The sequence below is a fragment of the Ranitomeya variabilis genome, chromosome 4 (genome assembly GCF_051348905.1).
Source record: "Ranitomeya variabilis isolate aRanVar5 chromosome 4, aRanVar5.hap1, whole genome shotgun sequence".
Taxonomy (NCBI): Eukaryota; Metazoa; Chordata; class Amphibia; order Anura; family Dendrobatidae; genus Ranitomeya; species Ranitomeya variabilis.
Genome location: NC_135235.1, coordinates 457,067,913 through 457,086,827, shown reverse-complemented (window position 1 = coordinate 457,086,827; position 18,915 = coordinate 457,067,913). Strand labels below are relative to the sequence as shown.

General features: G+C 40.1%; 1 long non-coding RNA gene across 1 annotated transcript; it reads right to left on the bottom strand.

The window, feature by feature from the left end:
* Positions 1-8,764: 8,764 nt before the first annotated feature.
* Positions 8,765-18,553, bottom strand: LOC143769018 (uncharacterized). Its single transcript, XR_013214166.1, has 5 exons — positions 18,447-18,553; positions 16,885-16,941; positions 11,970-12,019; positions 10,660-10,718; positions 8,765-8,858 (listed from the first exon to the last, which is right to left on the bottom strand). It is a non-coding gene; the product is annotated as an uncharacterized LOC143769018 (long non-coding RNA).
* Positions 18,554-18,915: the final 362 nt, after the last annotated feature.

Here is an 18,915-nt window from a genome sequence, read left to right as displayed (position 1 = left end):
GAGGAAGTGTGAGATTTTGGCAACACACTCCGGACTGATGCAAAGCCCATAGCTGTCCTCTCTCAAATATTTTTCAATGATGATAGATACACTAATCAATGTTGATATTGCAGCACCGAGAAGGAAAAATTGTAGAATTATGAAAATGACAGGATCGATAGACATATTTATGATATGCAAATGATAAAAAAAATTAAGTTTTTGAAACATCTTGATTTATCCAGTATTGAGTATGAGCGCCATGAGTACATGCACTTACACCCCTTGGCATGCTATATCAACGGTTTTCTGAAGAATATTCTACCACTTGGACATTATTAAGATCCACTGCTGGCAGCTACCTTTGCAATTGCCAGCTAATGACCCCCCAGACTTGCTTGATGGGAGACAAGTCTGGAGACACTGCAGGCCATGGTGGTACATTTAGGCTGCTCACAGTAGCACAAAAACTTGCAGCCTGACATTGTCATGTTGAAAAACGGTTTCTGTGACACTTTAGAAAGATGACCGTACTACTGGATTTGCCACCAAAACAAGCAAACTGTTAGTGTTTCTAGAAGGAAACACTAGACACTATGCCACCCCACGCCATAATCTCAGGAGTAGGATGGGTGTGACAGTCCCTTGTGAAGGCCTCTTCATGGCCATACAAACTGCATGTTGTTTGTGACACTGTGAGCAGCCAACGTGGCTTAAATGTGCTACCAAGGCCTGCAGCACTTCCGGACTTGTCTCCTATCAAGCACATCTGGTATGTCATTGATCTGTAATTGCAAAGGGAGCTGCCAGCAGTGGATCTTGATGATCTACAAGTCAAAGTGCATTTATCTGTCACAGAACATTCCTCAGACAACAATTAATACCCTCATTAGCAGCAGCCACGGCATGTAAGTGGGTGTATTTTTGTGAGTGATGCTTTTGCTCGATATCGAATAAATCAAGGTGTTTTCCATTTTTTATTGTTTGCATATCATCATTAACTGTAGCCCTTTTGTGAAACACCATTATTCATTCAGATCGACTACTCGTCTAAAACAGGTTTTTTTAGGATTCTTTTGTGAAAGTTACGTGCATCACTTTTTCAATCCTACCTAGGTATAAGACATGAACAGTAAAGAGCTCAGCCTGTACTATAAACTGAAGCACAGTTTCTTCTACTTTTTGAAGGAGGCATCAATTAAAAGCAAAATAAATTAAGTTGGCTGAAGACATGAAATTTGCATATGTGGAACTTTGCATCAGCAGATCTTACTAAAATCGGTGGTCATAATTCTGAACAATGCAAGATTAGCATTTGCAGACAAGGCTGTAAATTTACAGGTTACAACTCAGGCTTAAAAAAATAAAAAATTGTACTCATTTTTTATATTTGGCTAATTAATTTATTAACGTTCCTAAGCATTTAGAGGACTTCAGAAATGTAATAAAAATATATTTTATGTTCTAAATTCTAGAGCTCTTTCTTTAAAAAAAAATCAGTGATATAGTGATGTTACCAGTTTACTAAAGTAAATTAGGTGTTTCTAATTATTGGCCATTTAGGGATCACAGTTGGAGCCGTAACGTGGAAAAATATTCAAAGTGAGAGCCTTGGTTTACTGACCTAATGACACTGGTTGCAGATGCTACTAAAAAAAGTAGGCGATGCATATATGATTTTTGTTGTCCAGAATGCGGATGATCAATCACTCATGTGATTGTTCATATGAAAGCTCCTACCAGCATCATGACAGACTAAACTGTTAAATCAAGAAGTCAGTGAAAAAAAAGGGGGCAAAAAACAGAAGAAAGAGCAGCAGCACTTCTTAAAATAGTCAGCATTTATTACACTGTACAAACGCTATGTGTAGATACTGACACGGAGAAGTCCACAAACCTACAGCAATTTGGGGGGCACATCATTCTTCCTTCAGTGTGTATTTGATATGCAAAATGGTCATAGGCCAGTAGACTTCTGATTTATGTGAGAGAAGAAATTAACTGTACCATGACAGTTTCACTTATCAAAAGACCATGATAAATTGTGGATATTTATTTATTTTACTCGCTTATATAGTGGTATATTCCACAGCAATCACTGCCCTCATTGTGGCTCACAATCTAAATTCCCTATCAGCATTTATCTGGAGTGATACACACATTATATACAAAACTGCCATAGGGTGCTCAAAAGACTCTATTATGTTCTTGATTTTTAGTTGAATCATTTGCAAATAAATCTGACCAATCATATTTTGGACAACGTCCTTGAAAAATTCCCAATTGACTGTGTTACGCACATGTCTCACGTGTGTGCGAACAGTTGTGCATATTGTCCTTCAACTTGCAAATCCTCAGTTGCAGCAAAAAAAACTACTGGTTCCTGTCATCTGTACTATTGGACCTAAGATTCCTGATCGTCCAAGTCTGTGCTCCTTCACGTACCCTCAACCCAGCTGCTCCATCGCCCAGGGTCTGTGTGCCCACCTGGACCTGAGGGTTTGTGGAACCACCTTACCAGGTGATCCTAACCGATGGATCATATTTTCGTAAGACAACAGTATGCCATCAGCAACCGTGAACAATTTATTGCTTACAATTTTGAGACAAAGGCCGTCCAACTTTATATAGTTGTATGGGCAGCTTTAGCTATCTTTACTGTATGATACGATAAGATACACTTTATTGATCCTGTTGTCATGTTGGAACTTCCATGTACATCCCATGCGCAGCTTCTGGGCTGATGAGTGCAAATTTGCCTCCAGTATTTGTTGATAACGTGCTGCATTCATCTTTCCTTTGTAGCTCACACATCCTCAAAACATCAGCGATCCACCTCTGTGCTTTACAGTACGAATGGTGTTCCTTTCATCATAGGCCTTGTTCACCTCTCTTCAAATGTATCATTTATAGTTGTGGCCAAAAATATCAATTTTGGTCTCATCACTCCAAATTACCTTGTTCCAGAAGTTTTGAGGCTTGTCTCTGTGCTGTTTTGCATATTGTAGGCAAGATACTTTGTGGCATTTGCAGATTATTGGCTTTCTTCTGGTGACTCGTAAGCAAAGAAGGGGAGAGGGTGCCCTACCATACAGCTCTAGCAAAAATTAAGAGACCACCACATCAAAACCCTGTCATGACCAGCCCAATCTCCAAACCTGAACCCCATTGAAAACCTCTGAAATGTAATCAAGACGATGATGGATAGTCACAAGCCATCAAACAAAGAAGAACTGCTTAAAGGGAACCTGTCACCCCCCAAAATCGAAGAAGAGCTAAGCCCACCGGCATCAGGGGCGTATCTACAGTATTCTGGAATCCTGTAGATAAGCCCCCGATGTATCCTGAAAGATGAGAAAAAGAGGTTATATTATACTATCCCAGGGGCATTCCCACTGCTGTCCGGTCCAATGGGTGTCGCGGTCCAGTCCGGGGCCTTCCTATCTTCATAGGATGATGTCCTCTTCTTGTCTTCACGCTGCGGATCTGGTGCAGGTGTACTTTGTCTGCCCTGATGAGGGCAGAGCAAAGTACTGCAGTGTGCAGGTGCCGAGCCTCTCTGACCTTTCCCGGTGCCTGCGCACTGCAGTACTTTGCTCTGCCCTCAACAGGGCAGACAAAGTATGCCTGCGCCGAAGCCGCAGCATGAAGACAAGAAGAGGACATCATCGTAAGAAGATGGGAGGCCCTGGACGGCAATACCCATCGGACCAGACCACGACGCCTATTGGATCGGACCGCCCCCCAGGTGAGTATAATCTAACCTCTTTTTCTCGTCTTTCAGGATACATTGGGGGCTTATCTACAGCATTACAGAATGCTGTAGATAAGACCCTGATGCCGGTGGGCTTAGCTCATCTTCGATTTTGGGGTGACAAGTTCCCTTTAAATTTTTGCACCAGAAGCAGTGTGAAAGGCTGATGGAAAGCATGCCAAGACGCATGAAAGCTGTGATTAAAAATCATGGTTATTCCACAAAATATTGATTTCTGAACTCTTCCTGAGTTAAAAAATTAGTATTGTTGTTTCTAAATGATTTTGAACTTGTTTTCTTTGCATTATTTGAGGTCTGAAAGCACTGTTTTTTGTTTTTTTTATCTTGACTGTTTTTCCTTTTCAGAAGAAAAATACAAAATGTATTGCTTGGAATAGAATAGAAGTTTATAGAATAAATGAACAATTTACATTTTACTCAAAAATATACCTATAAAGAGAAAAATCAGACAAACTGAACATTTTGCAGTGGTCCCTTAATTTTTGCCCTTGGTATAGAAATAGTATACACTTGATATGTATACAGGTGCGCGCTGGGTTATAATGGTAAGGATAACAGTAAATAGCCGCTGCAGTGAAAAACACTCTAAGTCCCACCAAATGTATGCTCTTATATAAGCTTCATACAAGTAAAAAGAAAGGGAGGCTAGGTAAGGAGTGAAAGCAGTTCTGCCTACCTCCCAAGTTGAATCATTCCAAGCTGAAGATGTGCTGCTGTAGTTCACGGGGGTACTCCTGATGAGACGAAGAAGTCCAAACTGGTGGCTGCTCCGGCCGGTAGCAACCACCTGCAACAACTAACCTCCGGGTAGGGTCAGGATCCTGTGGTCGGACGCCGCGTGAGAGAGAGCGGTGAGTCCGTACTGTGAATAGGACCTGAGATACGTCACAGGTCACGTGACCGCCCGAGAGTGAGATGAGTACGGAGTGCAGTGCCTCAGCAGGGTTATATAGCACAGTGTCACTTAGCGCCACCAAATATCAAATTACATACGTCCCTTAATTTTTGCCAGAGCTGTATATGGTAGAAAAAGATACCATATAATAATGGGGTGCAACACCTAGTATGGATAATAACCATGAACTGGAGAGGAGAAAGACCAACCAAAAAATGGTGTGCACATCCACATAATAATAGCTAAAAATAGAAATCTTTATTTAGACACCTGTGACACAGCAAACATTAAAACCACTTAAAAACATGTATAAGAACATGGCAAATAAACCACACCCCTGAAGGCGGAATAGTATGGGACATCATAAACAATGAACCGGAAGGACCAAGCAATGAAAAGCACGTATGCTATAAATGAGCTGCAAGATATCCACAGTATAATATGTAAAGCGACACAGACACTGGATCTCGGAGAATGTGAAGGTAAATATTTTTAATGGAAAAAAAATTAATAGGAGTGTTTCCTTAATACTGGAGGTATTTTAGGCGTACATAAAAATCCTCTGGTATACTTGTGAGTCACTTTGACCCTGCCGTTGAATTTACTAGCGATTTGGAATAGATTTATCATATTAAATAGAATCTGCCTTTCTAGAATTGAGCTCATCATATGTAGAAAAAGTTTCCATGTCTTACAATCAAATCTAGTAGTCATCTATTAAGACCAAATCTAGTATTCAAGTGATTCAATGGAGTCGAGATCAGTAGCAATTTCTACCCCAACTATCCATAGGGGAATTTTGTTATATCTAATGTTTTAGGAGGTCTACAGAGGCAATATTATTATATAGTGTTATTACTAGAGATGAGCGAGCGTTCACCAATCTCAAATTTGGCACGAATGTAGCACATTCGGATTCATGTTCGATTTCCCGAGCATTTTTCTTCAAAGCCATCAAAATTCAGTCAAAGATGGGTAAATGATCACGTTTCCACTAATGCTTCTGTTTTAACTTTGTCTAGAATAGTAGTGCTGTATGATGAGCAGGGGGACATGTTATAGCAGGGGAGGGGATATGTCTAGGTCAAAGGAGCGATGGAGTGTAATTTTTTCATTTTAATAACTTAATGTTTATACTATCCAGCAGCCAATCTGAATGCCGAAACTATCCACAATGTCATGACATTGGAAGGGTTTCTATGATTGGCTGCCGAAGTCACATGTCCAACTCCATATAAAAAGCGGACATCTTGTTTTCTCGGTGTAACAGCACAGAGAGGCCGCTATTGCTGCTGCTGGAAGTGAACTTGTCATTTAGTTTGATATCATCCTGTCCTGGGTAAAACTGATCTTCCAGCATTTAACTAGATTGTGCTAATACCTAATAAGCCTCGTTTGCTAATCCAAATTGTTTGGGTTAAAACTGTGTTGCAGTCAGGAGGCCCCATTTGCTAATTAAAATCGTTAGGGCTAATAGTGTTGTTCAGGCACACTATCTAAGAAAATAAATAGTGATTGTTCATTTAGTGACTGGTGACTGACAGGTCTGGGTCTGAGGTTGTGAAACAGCTGGTTAAAAGAGGGGAAGGGTGCATGCAATATGAATGGGAAAAAGCAAGGTCGTGGTGGACGGCGGAATAGGTTTGGTGTTCAAAGTATACGTGGGTTAGGTGTTAATGCTTCTGAAAGCTCAACTGAGTAAACACGGCCTTGTCCTACTCAAAGAGAACTGACAACATCTGTTATTGGACAGGCTACTCCACTCCCTTGACAGCTGCAAAGCGGTATACCTTGTAGATGAGGCTCAGAAAAACCAGTAGATGGCAAGTGCTGTACCAAGTTGTCTCTCTTCCTCTTCCTCCACCTGAACATCACACACAGTACAATCCTCAGATGTGGCACCCCAATCATTCTTGTTTCACCTTTCACTTTCAGGGTGAGGAGGGGGAGAACAGAGAGGATGATGATGAGGTTGTAGATTCCACTGGGTGTGAACTCAGAGGCACGCAGCTGAGAAGCTCAGCAGAGGAGGTGGAGGAGGAAGACAAGCAGTTTACATTGCAGCTTGTCGTACAGACACGGAGTGATGCAACCATGACAAACTCTGCATCTGCCAATCAGAAGTGGTGTTTGCCACACTGCCATGCACATGACAGCGTGGCAAACACTGGATATTTTGGCCCCCATTCTGAATGGGGTTTGGGTTGGGGTTCGGGTATTGTTCTGGTACCCCAACTCAAACTTTTTGTAGCTGTTCAGCCGAACCCGCCGGACCCGAACATCCAGGTGTACGTCCACCTCTAGTGGAGACTCCAAGTTTTGTCTCTATCTGGTGGTTTGCCTGTTGTGGAAGGGGTGTCAGAGGCCCATTATACTGTTTCTGCTCTGTGGAAATTGATCTCACTTTACTGATGTGTGACAATAATTTTTTTTTGAAATGTGGAGACTCCAAGTTGGGTCTCCTTCATGTGTTGCCTATAGCAGTAGGGCTCACAGACTGGTAGGCCTGCACTTACTTTCAGTCATCTACCTGTGTTACTATACTTACATTTTTCTAACAATAGTAGTCTACAAAAGTGATGTTTGTGCTACTTGAGTGTGGCTGTGAAAAAAAATTTGAGCTATTGCATGAGGTGGGGCTCCCAGCAAAGAAGGCTTACACCACTCCCTTACCAATCTCGTCTTAATTAAAATTTCAATTCAAGGCTCTAAATGCTAGCCCAGACTCTGATACCTCATGCATGGCCTATGACTGACTGCTTCTACGCCATTATAAAATCCTCCACTGTGGGTCAATTGATCAGTCAACTAACTGTGTTACTATCCTTACATTTTTCTAACATTAGTGATTTACCAAGCTGATATTTGAACCACTTGACTGTGGCTGGGAAAAAAATTGAGCTGTTGCATGAGATATCAGGGCTCCCAGCAAAGAAGACTTACAACGCTCTCTTACCCACCTCATCTTAATTGAAACTTCAATTCAAAGCTCTAAATGCTCGCCCATACCCTAATACTTCATGCATGGCCCATGGCTGACTGTTGCTGTGCCATTTTCAAATTTCTACTGTGGGTCAATTGATGACACTCTTCTTGTTGTCTGTCCCTAATTATTGTAAATGTTTGGACTCCAAGTTGGATTTCCTTCATGTGTGTTGCCTCAATTTGTCAGACCTCTCAGAGCACCAGACCTACATCAGTCACTCATCCATCTGTTACTGATCAATGTTTAAGCTATAAATGCTGGTGTTGTGTATGCATTTGGTTTTACCTCCCATTGAATTTAATGAGGTTTGGGTACGTTCGACAAACCGAACGGAGCCTTAAAAGTTTTGCTCATCTCTACTTATTCCCTCCTTTTATACAATGAATAGAGAAAATGTGGCCACAACATAGGGTCAAATTGTATTGTGCTGTATCATAGGTAAGGAAGCCTGCCAGATAACATCAAGCAGATGTGCTATTTGGCAGATATAGAGCTAAAGTGCCATACTATGTAAGTCTACCCTACATGTCGCTATTATAGTAACCAAGTACTTGTCTGTGATGTTCTGATATGTGCTGTCAAACCCTCATCTTTAGCTATGCCTCTGTATGTGGTCTTGCATCTACACTCCTGCTTTCTAGCTGGATAAAAGGTTCTAGGCACTACCCACACTTCTTGACTAAAACTCCATTGGGGTCTCTATCCTCCCCCTGTCTTTCTTTCCTTCACATAGAACCTTGAGGTCTATATCGTCCACCTTGTCTTTCTTTTCTTCACGCAGAAGCTTGTTGTCTCTATATTTTACTTTGTCTTTCTTTTTTTCACATAGAACCTTTCCAGCTAGAAAACTATCTTTAGGCATCAAAAAAGACAACAAGGGATATTATGGCACAAGGAAAGTATTGGTGCTGAAACATGTAGCTCGATATGTTGTAACAACAATAAACAGTTTTCAACACTGAGCCTGTGTGGATTACTCTGCAGTGCTCACAATACTCCTAAATGTTTCCCACTTCTGAACCACTTATTCTAGATAGATGAGATAAGATTATTTATTTTAGCCCCTTTTTCCAGGTACAATGATAGAAATGCAACTTTTTAACAGTAGCAAAATGAAAGAAAAACACGATTCAAGAGAAGATCATAGATTTTAATCTATTGTGGCACAAAAGCAAGAAAGAAAAATCTTGGTCCAGTGAAGTTTTGATTCTTTCTGCTTCATCCTAGTGAGTTCAGAAAATGCTGGTAAGCTGAATAATTATTTTAGTTCTTTAAATTATTTTACATACGGCATGTGTGTATGTATGCACATATATATGTATATATATATATATGTGTGTGTTTATATCTACTATATAATTGTCTAAGGGTCAACTTCTGTCTTTCTGTCTGTCTGTCATGGATATTCATTGGTCGCGGCCTCTGTCTGTCATGGAAATCCAAGTCGCTGATTGGTCGCGGCAAAACGGCCACGACCAATCAGCGACGGGCACAGTCCGGCGGCAAAATGGCCACTCCTTACTCCCCGCAGTCAGTGTCCGTTCCATACTCCCCCCAGTCACCGCTCACACAGGGTTAATGGCAGCATCAATAGTAAAAAAGTAATGTTAAAAATAATAAAAAAAACAAAAAACCTGCTATTCTCACCCTCCGTAGTCCGCCGAGCCGCACGTGGCTGCCGCCATCTTCCGTTCCCAGAGATGCATTGCGAAATTACCCAGAAGACTTAGCGGTCTCGCGAGACTGCTACGTCTTCTGGGTAATTCCGCATTGCATCCTGGGAACGGAAGATAGCGGCAGCCGCGCGCGCATTGCCAGAGCTTCGGTGGATCCCGTTGGGTGAGTATATCACTATTTTTTATTTTAATTATTTTTTTTAACAGGGATATGGTGCCCACACTGCTAAATACTGCGTGGGCTGTGTGATATACTGCGGGGGCTGTGCTATATACTACGTGGGCTGTGTGATATACTGTGGGGGCTGTGATATATACTACATGGGCAGTGTTACATACTACGTGGGCTGTGTGATATACTGTGGGGGCTGTGCTATATACTACGTGCCCTGTGTTATATACTGCGCGGCCTGTGTTATATACTGTGTGGCTGCTATATACTGCGTGGGCTGTGTTATATAGTATGTGGCCACTGTTATGTACTGTGTGGCCTGTATTAACACATCGGGTATTCTAGAATATGTATGTATGCATATAGCAGCCACATAGTATATAGCACAGGCCACGTACTATTTGTCTGCTATATACTACATGCCTCCTATATACTACGTGGCCTGTGCTATATACTATGTGGCTGCTATATACATACATACATTATTCTAGAATACCCGATGCGTTAGAATCGGGCCACCATCTAGTACACATATATTTATATAGATGTGACATAAAAAAATGCTTTGTTACATCACAAATGCTTTAATGTACTTCAGATTCATAGTGCATTACATATTTGTCATGAATCACTACGTTCATTATTCTGATGGTTTACCTGTTCTCCTTTAGTGCAATCCTCAGCGCTCTGAAAAATTAGTTTCTACTACAGGATACTTGATGTCTAATGTAATTACTATACTTCCCAACATAAAAGCTCACTCCAGACATTGAAGAAGCAATAAATCTGATGAAGAGCCCTGTCCATCTGCCCAATCAATGCTTATGAACATGGCAGATCAGAACCCCCTCTAAAAGCCAGAATGCATTTATTATATAAGAGCAATTTCCATTCTGGCAGATTAGTGCTATCAATGTATTGCATAGCCATTGTTATAAATGGCTGTCATATGATATTACATTAACCTTGCAGATGTCAGTGCTAGTAAAATACCTTGCTGTCTACTGTGGTTGTCAGGAGTTGGCTCAGACAATCCCTTTACGCCAAAGTAAGCAAAGTAGCACAGTAAAAATGTATCTTGAGTGTTGTCAAAACTAGAGAGAGGTCAGTCTGGAGACTTGTTATTCTAATATTTCTTTTTTTTATCTTGAATTTTGAAGCCACAATATGACTTACTCAGAGATCGAATCCCCATTCTTGCACCTTTTAAAAAATCCAAACCAATTGGGAGATTTCTAGAGGCAAGTGAAAAATATCATCTGGTTAGCGACAGAATTAAAAATACGATTTTCAGCAATGATTGAGAAATTCAACACAGGAGTCTAGCTACAGGGGTATCAAAGGTAGCAGGCAGTCACCCAGAAGCCCTATTGCCACATTAGACACTAGTATGATAAATGGCACATGATAGTTGATGGCTTTGACATCGCTTAGGCCCAGAAGCTCCATGTTACTGCTTTGATCTATAATTTTATCTTGGATATATAATGTGAATATAGAACTCTGTGCTGAGCTCCATGACTATAAGAAAAATGCTGTGAAATGGTTATAGGGTGATGAGCATTCCGATACCGCAAGTATCGGGTATCGGCCGATATTTGCTGTATCGGAATTCCGATACCGAGTTCCGATATTTTTGTGATATCGGAAATCGGAATCGGAAGTTCCCAGTGTTTGGTTCCCAGGGTCTGGAGGAGAGGAGACTCTCCTTCAGGCCCTGGGATCCATATTCATGTAAAAAATAAAGAATTAAAATAAAAAATATGGATATACTCACCCCTCCGGCGGCCCCTGGACCTTAGCGATGTAACCGGCAGCCTCCGTTCCTAAGAATGCAGTGAGTTTAGGACCTGCGATGACGTCGCGGCTTGTGATTGGTGGCGTGAGCGGTCACATGAGCGGTCACGCGACCAATCACAAGCCGCGACGTCATCGAAGGTCCTTCACTCCTCATTCTTAGGAACAGAGGCTGCCGGTTACATCGCTAAGGTCCAGGGGCCGCCGGAGGGGTGAGTATATCCATATTTTTTATTTTAATTCTTTATTTTTTACATGAATATGGATCCCAGGGCCTGAAGGAGAGTTTCCTCTCCTTCAGACCCTGGGAACCATCCAGGATAGCTTCCGATACTTGTGTCCCATTGACTTGCATTGGTATCGGGTATCGGTATCGGCGATATCCGATATTTTTTGGATATCGGCCGATCCCATCTGATACCGATACCTTTGAGTATCGGAAGGTATCGCTCAACACTAGTGATGATGGGGAATTTGAGAAGCAATTTTGGTCATTGAGGATTGAAATTCCCACATTTGTAACTGATGATTTCTCTCATTTCACCAAAGATCAAACCACACTTTCTAGATTTGGCCTCCTATAGAAACTAAAGTAGTGGTTCAGATGCTGACTAAACCGTCTTTGAGGAACCACAGTCTAAAAATGACAGTATGCGATCTAGATTTCCGAACTGATCAATGTACTTTACCTCAATCCTCAAAATCCCATTTTTTGGCTTGTCCAGATGGTGGGTTATATCTAAAATTAAGAGAACATTAAAAAAATGGTAAAGCAATGTTAAAAATATCTCCAACATCCAATTAATTTCTCGTCATTATATAATTTTTACTTCTATAGATCCCATTTTTTAGTGTACCAGTAGAACTATCCAGCTTAGAACATATTTTGTATGCGTGTTTGGTTAAAAACTGATATGAAACCAATATATCTGAGATGTTATGTGCACAAATGTTACGCTTCTCTAGTGGTGTCCTGAAGGATTTCAATTAATATTTGCTTTTCTATTCTGTTTCTTTATGGGTATAAGAAGAACAGTAGGTTCCAGAGAGCTGAAACCCGGTGACTTTTGTATTACATTTTTTTTTCACAAATGTGTTTACACTGTGTTTCAGCTTTTTTTCAGAAGTTGAAACCCAGTCTAAAAATTTCTGTAGCATCAGATTTACCTATGTTCAAAATTTTGGGCAGATTGATCCACTTTTCTTTATGAATATGTCGAGATTGGTAGAGAGCTGAAACCCAATCTAAAACATTCCAAAGAGCCTGTTTTATGTACAGTGCCTTGCGAAAGTATTCGGCTACCTGGAACTTTTTAACCTTTTCTCACATATCATGCTTCAAACATAAAGATACCAAATGTAAATTTTTGGTGAAGAATCAACAACAAGTGGAACACAATTGTGAAGCTGAACAAAATTTATTGGTTATTTCAAATTTTTGTGGAAAATCAAAAACTGAAAAGAGGGGCGTGCACTATTATTCGGCCCCTTTACCTCAATACTTTTTTGCACCACCTTTTGCTGCGATTACAGCTGCAAGTTGCTTGGGGTATGTCTCTATCAGTTTTGTACATCAAGAGACTGAAATTCTTGCCCATTATTCCTTGGCAAACAGCATGAGCTCAGTGAGATTTGATGGAGATCGTTTGTGAACAGCAGTTTTCAGCTCTTTCCACAGATTCTCGATTGGATTGAGGTCTGGACTTTGACTTGGCCATTCTAACACCTGGATACGTTTATTTGTGAACCATTCCATTGTAGATTTTGCTTTATGTTTGGGATCATTGTCTTGTTGGAAGACAAATCTCCGTCCTCGTCTCAGGTCTTTTGCAGACTCCAACAGGTTTTCTTTAAGAATGGTCCTGTATTTGGCTCCATCCATCTTCCCATCAATTTTAACCATCTTCCCTGTTCCTGCTAAAGAAAAGCAGGCCCAATTCATGATGCTGCCACCACCATGTTTGACAGTGGGGATGGTGTGTTCAGGGTGATGAGCTGTGTTGCCTTTACGCCAAACATATCATTTGGCATTGTTGCCAAAAAGTTCGATTTTGGTTTCATCTGACCAGAGCACCTTCTTCCACGTGTTTGGTGTGTCTCCCAGGTGGCTTGTTGCAAACTTTAAATTACACTTTTTATGGATATCTTTGAGAAATGGCTTTCTTCTTGCAACCCTTCCATAAAGGCCAGATTTGTGCAGTGTACGACTGATTGTTGTCCTATGGACAGATTGTCCCACCTCAGCAATAGATCTCTGCAGTTCATCCAGAAATTTCTTTCAACATCACAATTGTGTTGCACTTGTTGTTGATTCTTCACCAAAAATTTATATTTGGTATCTTTATGTTTGAAGCATGATATGTGGGAAAAGCTTGAAAAGTTCCAGGGAGCCGAATACTTTTGCAAGGCACTGTATGTGGCAAATTTGGGGCAGATTACTCCAGTCCTTTGGCAGTGCATAAAGAACAGACAACAATAATTCATTTTTATATTGTATATGTAACAAAAAAAAACTTTAGGGAACAATTCTCCTTTGTTACTTGTTTATACACATTAGGCTTAAATAGATATTTATGATTTTTTGGGAAACCTATAAAAACTGTAGTTATGGTGAAAAGAAACTTACTAAAATTGCAATGCTTGGAAAAGTGACATTTAAGCCTCAAACCTGGGGCAACCCATTACCAACTGCAAACGACCTGAGACTGACCACTTCTAGCCAAGGTTTGCAGTCCTGTTGCCATAATTGTCCTGGCAAAATCAAAACTTTTAGCAAGTATGATAGTAACGTTGCACAAGGATCCAGAAGGAATAGGTCTCCCGGTACTTACCGACACGCAACCTTTGATCTTCTCAAGATCTCCTTCTTTACTCCCCTCTTATCTCTTCTTCCCACAACCGCATACAAGACTTCTCCCATGTTTCCCCCATACTCTGGAACTCTCTACCCCAACACATCAGACTCTCACCTACCATGGAAACCTTCAAAAAGAACCTGAAGGCCCACCTCTTCTGACAAGCCTACAAGCTGCATTGATACTTAGCCTGCTGAACCGCCACATGACCAGCTCTACCCTCTCCTAGCGTATCCTCACCCATCCCCTGTAGACTGTGAGCCCTTGCAGGCAGGGTCCTCTCTCCTTCTTTACTTGTGTGTGCCTTGTATTGCTCATGTTTATTGTACTTGTCTATATTTGCCCCTATCACGTGTAAAGTGCCATGGAATAAATGACGCTATAAAAATGTATAATAATAATAATAATAGGTCACTTTATAAACAGCAAATTACTGTCTATTAAACTGCATGGGTGAGACGGAGAAATTAATTTCATGGCATGTCTTATCTGTAGGTCAACCAGTATTTGTACACTGTATAAACAAATCTTAGGCAAATTAGTATTTTGACCATATCATCATTTTTTCTGCAGATTTTCCAACTCCAAGCTGTATAAGCTTGAATGCTTATTGAATTAAGCAGATCAGGTGATGTATATTATTGTAATGAGGGAGGGTGAGGCCTAAGGATATGAACATTCTTTATTAAGGTGTACTGCATTAATAAGCAGTTTGTTTTTCTTAGGTAAAATATGCTAAAAAGGAAATTTAACTAACTCTGAAAAGTAAAAAGTTCTTAACAGTCTTACTGAGGGATACAGCACTCTTGAAATTGCTAAAATGTTGGGGCGTTATTACAGAACCATCGAAACATTGGTTGCAAATAGTCAACAAGGTCACAAAAAAACAAGTTGAGATAAAAAGATGCACATTAAGTGCCAAAGAATTTAATGTAAAGTGAGGAGGAAGTCATTATCTCTCATTGCTGTCATATTCCAGAACTGCAACCTCCTTGGAGTGCCCAGAAGTACAAGGTTTTCATTAATTAGACACATGGCCAATTTAAAGAAGGCTGAAACCTGACCACCACTGAACAAGACACAGAAACGTCAAGACTGGACCAAGAAACATCTGGAGACAAATTTTTCAAAGGTTTTATGGACTGATGAGATGAGCGTGACTTTAGATGGCTGGGGCCGTGGCTGGATGAGTAACAGGCACAGCCCTTCAATTTGACTCAGACATCAGGAAGGTGGAGGTGGGATACTGCTATGGGCTGGTATTAAAAATGAGCTAGTTGAATATTTTTGAGTTGAAGATTGATTCAAGATCAACTGCCAAACCTACTGCCAGTTTTTAGAGGACACCTTCTTCAAGCTGTGGTGCAGGAAAAATTCTGCATCTTTCAAGAAAACCATGACTTTTTTTATGCAGTGCAATGCTCCATCACATACATCGATGTCCTCCACTGCTTGGCTGCCAGTGAAGAGCTTAAAGAAGAAAGAATAATGACATGGCCCCTTTCTGACCTGACCTAAATCTTATTGAGAACTTGTGGGCCCTTCTTAAATGGTAGATTTATGGTGAAGGACAAGAGAACACCTCTCTGAACAGTGTCTGGGAGGCTGTGGGTGGTGCTGCCCAAAAGGTTCATCATCAATTGATTAAGAAAATGACAGATTCCATGGATTGAAGGCCTATGACCATTATTGAAAATATGGGTGCTATATTGGTCACTGATCTTTTTTAGAAATGTCAGAAATGTATGTCTGTATTTTTTTAAGTGTTTAGTTATTATTCTCACTTTAGAAGTGAAAATAAACAATTGAGATGAGAAAATTAACATTTTTCATTTGGTTACATAATAATTCTACAAACTGCACAATAATTATGCACACATAACTATTATGATAAGAGAGACAAAACCTCACTTTCAGTTTCTTAAAAGCGTTGTCCCATGGACAAAGTGGATTTTAATTATTAGATATTGGGATAAAAATAATGTTCATAATTGGATGTGTTAAAAAGATGTTCTTGTGCTGTGATAATCTTATAAATGAGATCAAAGCTGCTCTGTTATGTGAGGTAAGACATGTTTAAAAAAAAGACTCTCCTGCCTGTATACTCTTTTGCTTCCTCCCCTGCCCAGGAGCTGTGGTATGATCAGACACAGCCATTACACAGTACACAGCAGGGGCACAGTTATAAGATTATCTCAGCACAGGAACAATATTAATAGATCCAATTGTGGAACTTATTTTAATTTAAAGATATATTGAAATAAAAATGTACTTTATGAGTGGGACAACCCTTGTAAATATTCAGGTTTCAGATTTATTAACGTTTTAGATAGACCATCAGCACCATAGTTCAATAATAAAATGAATCATCAAAAATACAATTTGCCTAATAATTGTGCACACAGTGCATCCTCTATGAGGAGATACCAGAGCAATGGCTCCATACATTGCTCCTGAACACAATCTTTCTGCTGTCTGTGCCAACTTCTGGGTAATGGGTCTTTAAAGGGGTTGTCTCATATAATTAGCCCTTATTCACAAGAAAAGGAAAATGGACAAGAGTTGTTTAATTAAAACAACTCTTTCAAAGGGTTTGTCTCAGTAACTAAATTGAGCAAAGTTTTGAAATGAAATATATTTTTGTATTAATGGTGCTATATAACAGAGTAAAATATCTTATAAATAAATATTTATAAATAACATCATAATCGGATCAATATACATTCATAGCTTTCTCTGCATTCCTTACCATCAGAATTCTTGCTCATGCAGTCATCTGAAAAAGGAAATATTTCTCCCATGTTTTCTATATCAAAGAATAATAAGTTTATACATAAAATGAGATTTTCAGTTATTACAATTTTAATAAGAATGAGCTATGGAGAGGTTTAGACTGTGATTATTTTCTACTGCATTTTAATCAGTCATCCCTTAGCCCATACAGAATTATTATGTTGCATGTCCTGTTCTTAAAGGAACTCTAAAAACAAAATAAAATTAAAAACATCATAAAAATTTTAAAAAAAATATCCAATTTCTCCCATAATTTCCTCATTTCTTTTCATCTTATTTTGTTTCGCATTCCGAACAGAACTGAGAAAAATATTAAAGAAATCTCTATGTGTTGCTATGTCTGCAATCTCTAGCAGTTCCCCATTATATTGGGGCATTTGAGAGCTCTGTTCTCTGGATCAGTTAAGGGGGAGGGACATCAATTATTCCCATCTATCCTGATGATAGGTGATAACTTGTTCAGATGGGGAAAAACCCTTTAAGTAGAGAAATTTCCCAGGTGAACTTATCAGATTCTACCTTTTGCACATCAGAGGCTCCTTTAAAAGTTGAAGGCAGCCACTAAATTGGGGGTCATGTGCAACTATGTTACTTCCTTTGCCCCCATATTGATAAATCCCACAAATTGTTTTTGAAACATAAATGAAAAATTTACATTTTTACTCTATTTTCAAGTACAATTCAGTGCACCCAACATTTATTTACCCACAAATGAAAAAGTCCATATGCCATATGGAATTTGCAATACGTATCTTTTATTGGAAGAAAACCCCAGCAGCTTAGGCTACTTTCACACTAGCGTCGGGCTCGGCCCATCGCTGTGCGTCGAGCCGACGTTCCCGACGCTAGCGTTGTCTCCGCCGCACAACGGGGGCAGCGGATGCATTTTTCCAGCGCATCCGCTGCCCCATTGTGAGGTGCGGGGAAGTGCGGGGAGGTGGGGGCGGAGTTCCGGCCGCGCATGCGCGGTCGGAAAAAGCGGACCGTCGTGAGCAAAAAAAGGTTACATGTAGCGTTTTTTGCTCCCGACGGTCCGCCACTGCACAACGCATCCGTCGCATGACGGGTGCGACGTGTGGCAATCCGTCACAATGCGTCGCTTAATGTTAATCAATGGTGAAAAAACGCATCCTGCAAACACTTTTGCAGGATGCGTTTTTTCGGCAAAACGACGCATTGTGACGGAATGGAGTTAACGCTAGTGTGAAAGTAGCCTTACAGGTTATGGGTGAGCGATAGTGCATGTAGGCAATGACCATTTCACACTGTTGGCCGCTTTGACATGACAAAGCACACAGAGTGAAATGGCTGTAGTGCCATCTTCTTCAATATTGCAATATTTAACTATTTTCTATTGTTGCTGAGCACATCTATGGTAATTTTGGCAGAAGTTATAGCATGTGTTGTTGTATGTCAGTTCTATTCAAGTCATCAGAGTAGTAGCCTACCCATTGTCACCCTGTATACATAAAAAAGTTCATGTCTTAAAAAGAAATAATGATATTGGTTTTTCTCTACCTGCTCTGTCAAATATACTTTAGCAACCTCCTTTGGAAGAAATTTGGTTATAAGGAATAGATCCTATCACCAGGTAAGACAGTCAACCGCGAACTGTTGCAGCTCAGTAACTGGAGTGATTTGGAACCTAACAATATTGTGATGTCACTCATGATAGTCCTACACCTTCTAATGTTCTATTGGGCAGTTAGTGTGAAACTAGAGGTATAAAGTACATAATTTATAATCCAAGCTAACCATACACCTAAGGTAGAATATAAAAAAAAATACACAATATATGACATTTTTGTAAACATTTTATTATGTCTTTTCATGGGACACCACTGAAGATATGACACTTTGATACAATGTAAAGTAGTCAGTGTACAGCTGGTATAACAGTCTTGTAGTTAAGTTCCTTGAGAATAAAGTCTACATTCTCATAGCTTTCCTCCAAGTGCACATAATTCCCTACAGGCACTAAAGCATA